Raw genomic sequence first — 5,000 nt, forward strand, 5'->3', positions numbered from 1 at the left:
ATTTATTTATTTATTTTAATTGTTCACGCCAATGTTGAATTTAGAAGTATTATTCAATGTATAGAGAATATGATGGGTGTTGAGAGTCTTGGTGAAGTTCCAAATTGAAATGAATTGCATTTTATTAGTTTCTGTTCAATTAACATTGTTTTCATTGGAGGTATTTTTTTTCCAGCACAAGGACTTCACTATGTGGTAATTACAAAACGAAATAGAACATATAAACATTAATAAAGAGAGATGAAGACGGAGAAATGTAAGAAGCTATAGAGGTACAGATATTGGTAGCTATCACCAGCTCCTCATTACCACATTGAAATTAAAACTGGAAGCACCCCAGGGAAATATAGATATAATACCTAGGTTTGATACAACTAGGCTTCTGGAATATGATCACATAGAAATATTTGCAATTGTATGTAGGAAACAATTTGCAGTCATTTTGACTTAATGAAGTATTGTGTGCTCTTGAGAATAGAAATCAGTTAATTGGTCCTGAAATCTGGGTACATGCAGTTACGAGAGGTGTAAAAAATATGAATGCAAAAAATTCAAGCATTTATTAGGTGAATCTGAAGCAACACTCCCAGCAAGGTAAAAAGCTATCTTGAACTAGTAAATTCCCAGGAAGACAACGATGCCGCCCAGATGTTTGGTACCTTAGGTACTGGCTACCAAATCCCCCTACACTTCGAATACCTCGAATCCTAAAAACAGTTAACGGTGAGAAAAACAGATATGTTATTTCAGGCTCTTATCAGTGGGAGGGGAGAGCGAAGATAAAAGCATAATACCTACAAAAAATGAAATGTCGTTACTATATATGATCGTATGACATACGGTTGGTACATGGCTGCCTTCCTAAAAGTGACATACTGTACATGTTAAATAGGGCACCCTGATGTGGAGAGGTGAACTCTAGGCGGGTCATCTGGCAGGAATTAAGCAGGTTTTAGACGAGCAGTCTTCTTCGCCAGGAATGTTTAGTAGGAATGTTTTCGGACTACGTCGGATAACAAGGAAAGGGCCAGTGTAAGAGGGCATTAGCGGAGGCTTGCTAGTGTCGTTGCGTAGGAAGACGTACGTTGCAAAGTGCAAATCTGTCGGTATGTGATGCTTCACTGGGGGCTTGTAAGTCTGGCAGCGTGGAGTTTGCAGAAGGAAAAATTCGGCAGGGACTACCAACGGGTCGCCATACACCATTTCAGCTACCGAGACATCGAGGGCGTCTTTAGGGGTGGTCCTTAGTCGCAGGAGGACCCAGGGAAGCGGAGTAAAACAGTTGGAATCCTTGCAGCAGGACATCAAAGCTGCTTTGTGGGTGCGGTGAAAACATTCAACCATTCCATTGGCAGCGGGGTTGTAGGCAGTTGTCTGATGTAGGATGATGCCCAGGAGATTCGCTAATGATGTCCACAATTGAGAGGTGAAAGTGGTACCCCTGTCAGAAGTAATATACTCAGGGATACCAAATCTTGCAATCCATCCTGAGAGTAAGGCAGATGTACAAGCGGCGGACGTTGCAGTTTCCCTGGGAATGGCTTCAGGCCAACGAGTGGAGCGGTCCATGACAGTAAACAGGTAACGATGTCCTTGTGATGTGGGTAGGGAGCCTACAACGTCGACGTAAATGTGTGAGAAACGACGCAGAGGTTGAGGAATGGTGCCCCCTCCTGAATCCGTGTGTCGATGTACTTTGGAAGTTTGACAAGAAGTACAGGTGCGGAACCAATCCTTAGCATCCTTAGAAATGTCGTGCCGAATGAAATTTGTCTTCAGCAGCTGTGCAGTAGAACGGCACGAGGGATGTGAAAGGCCGTAAATGAAATCAAACACTTTTCGGTGCATGAGAAAAGGAATCCACGGTCGCGTTCTACCAGTACTTACTTCACAGAGGAGGGTGGTGTTGGAGTCGTCGAGGGGGATGTCTTCCCAACGGAGGGATGTGTAGGATGTCCTACATTTTTGATACTCTGGATCCTGTCATTGGGTTTCAGCCAAGGCACTATAATCCAATCCCAGTTGAACAGTAGCCAACATGTTTCTTGACAGAGCATCGGCAACAGGATTCATTTTCCCTGGGATGTATTGAAGGGTGCAATTGTATTCAGCCACGGCGGAGAGATATCGGTGTTGACGGGCGGACTAGGTTTCAGACTGTCGAGTGAAGGCGTGCACCAGAGGCATGTGGTCTGTGCGAATGACGAAGGGCGTACCTTCTAAGAAATGGCGAAAGTGACGGACAACCAAGTACACCACCAGCAATTCGCGATCAAATGTAGAATAACCCGATTCTGCCCTGGACAGTTTTCTGCTGAAGAAGGCCAATGGGCAGGACGAGCACTGCACCAATAGCCACGTTGCTGGCATTGGTGGAGAGAAGGAGAGGTGCATTTGGGATAGGAAATGTGGGAGCTGCAGTGGTTGATAGGGCCTTCTTTGCATTGCAAAAAAGCAACTTCTTGAAGGGGACCCCACTTCAGGTCATTTGGCTTGCCCTTGAGGGAGGCGTAGAGTGAAGCAAGTGTGGCAGCAATGGCTGGCAGAAAACGGTGATAATAGTTGATCATGCCCAAAAATTCCTGCAGAGCTTTGACGGTCGAGGGCGTGGGGAAGCTCTGAACGGCTGCTACCTTCGTTGGCGCCAAAGGTACACTTGTCGTACCGGACTACAAGGCCATTTTGTTACAGGCGGTCAAGCACGATGCGCAGGTGACGGAGGTGTTCCTCTTTTGAGAAAGAGAACACAAGTATGTTATCCACATAACATACGCAGTAAGGGAGGTCCTCTAAGAAGCCATCCATAAGATGTTGAAAAGTTGCCCCAGCATTACGAAGGCCAAAACAGGAGTAATAGAAGGTGTATGTACCAAACGGAATTGTGATGGCTTTCTTGAGGATGTCTTCTGGGTTCATAGGCACCTGATAATACCCGTTCAGGAGGTCAAGCGTGAAGAAAACCTTCGCATTGTACAGGTAGGATGTCACGTCGGCGATGTTTGGGAGGGGGTAGTTATCCAGTTCTGTTTGCATGTTCAGGCGCCTGTAATCCTCGCACGGACGGAGGGGGCCGCCTTTCTTCAGAACGATGTGTAAGGGTGACGACCATGGGCTGGAGGTCTTTTGGCAAAGGCTCATTTACTCCATTTCAGAGAACGTCTGTTTGGCGGCTGCCAATTGTTCCAGTGCCAGGCGTCTGAATTTTGCGAAGACTGGGGGTCCTGTTGTCTTGATATGGTAATAAATACCGTGCTTGTCAAGAACCGTGGGGGTTTGGTGAAGTTCTGGACGAAAAACTTCCGGGTACGACGTGAGGAGGTGGGCGTAGGTATCCGTGGGTGTGCTGATGTGGAGAGCAAGGTTGGAGGGGGTGGGTTGAAGAGGTGTCGACAAGTATGAGGCTACGTTGACCAATCGTTGGTCGGTGACATCGACCAGAAGGTGGAAATGAGAGAGGGAATCTGAACCGAGGATTTGCAATGTGACGTCAACAACGAGAAACTTCCAATTAAATTTACCATCTCCAAACTATAATATGATGTTCTCGTAACCGTAGGTGGGTATCACAGATCTATTGGCAGCTACCAGGCGGACGTCGGCAGACATAGACAGACTATGTCATGTCCTGAAGCGTTCCCTTGGCAAAAGAGAACAACAAGCACCCGTGACTACCAAAAATCGCATGCTCATTCCTGCATCATGTAAAAAGAAAAGATTAGAAACTTGGGAGGCCACCGCCACGAGAGATGGCGTACTTACACGTTTTTTGACCTATGACAACGTGGCTGCCCCGAATCTGTTGTGGTAGTAGCAAACCTGTGGTCGATGGGAGGCAGTAAGTGGCTGTAGAAGTCGTTGTTTGGGGCGCGAGCAAGTGGTGGGTGGTGGGTGGATTTGTCGCCGCTTTGGCATTCACATCAGCTTCGGTTGACGTTGAATAGGCATCCTCTTTGTCAGGAGAGGATGTGTTGATGGAGGTCTTGAATGTCGTGAAGTGGTTGTCCATAAAGACGTTGACTTTGTTCATCAAGCCCTTTATGGGTAAACTATCGACATTGGGTATGGCAGCGCGTAGAGGTTTAGGTAAACAGCGTATCTAAAGGGCACGAAGTAGTTTCACATCATGACAAGAGCCATCTGCGGCAGGTTGCAGGCAAGTGATACTGGTCATTTCCCTGAGGGCGAACGAAGCCCTTTGGTCGCCAACGGTTGTTGAGAGAACTGAAAAAACTTTGCTGTACGGGTGGCTAGCAACGGCGAGTACTGCTGTTTTGAGGGTGTCATACGCTATTGGGGTGTCTCCTTGTTCACAAAGCCAGTCGGATATCTCCGCAGCGAGAACTAAATCTGCTTTGGTGGTTGAGCGTGTCACGCCCTTAATGCAAAACTTCTCCCCTGGCGAACAACGAAAGTTTCAATGAGGCAGCGCCAGCTTCCATGGAGTCCGCCATAGTACCAATGACGGAAGGGTGAGGGTGCGTGGAAGGCAGGAGGAGCGAGTCGACTTCCGGGGTCACAAATGTGACGAGCCGAGAGAAGGTTGTGACTCAAATAAAGGATGAAAGCAACTGAGTAAACTTTATTATAGAACACTCGTTTTTTTATACATAAACCTCAGGAAAAAAGGGCATGCAAAATATAACAGGCAATTTCATGTTCAACCAAAAAGCTCATCGGATAACTGTTAATGGTAAGATAAAACAGACATGTTATTTCAGGTTCTTATCTGTGCGAGGGGAGAGCGAAGATACAAGCATAATACAAAACAAAAAATTAAATGTCGTTACTCTGTACGATCGTGTGACACACGGTAGGTGCACTATCAAGAGAAGAGGATTCCAGGAAAGACAGATTTCAGATAATAAAATAATAACGGATTAACGGAAAACAGATCAGGCCTAAGATTCATATTATGACTTTTGGTTCAGGATATTAAAAAGGCTTCTACAATATTACATTGGTTATAGTGATTTACAAGGATTTTTTTACTCATCTGTGAC

Source organism: Palaemon carinicauda, chromosome 20 (genome assembly GCF_036898095.1).
Source record: "Palaemon carinicauda isolate YSFRI2023 chromosome 20, ASM3689809v2, whole genome shotgun sequence".
NCBI classification, from domain to species: Eukaryota; Metazoa; Arthropoda; class Malacostraca; order Decapoda; family Palaemonidae; genus Palaemon; species Palaemon carinicauda.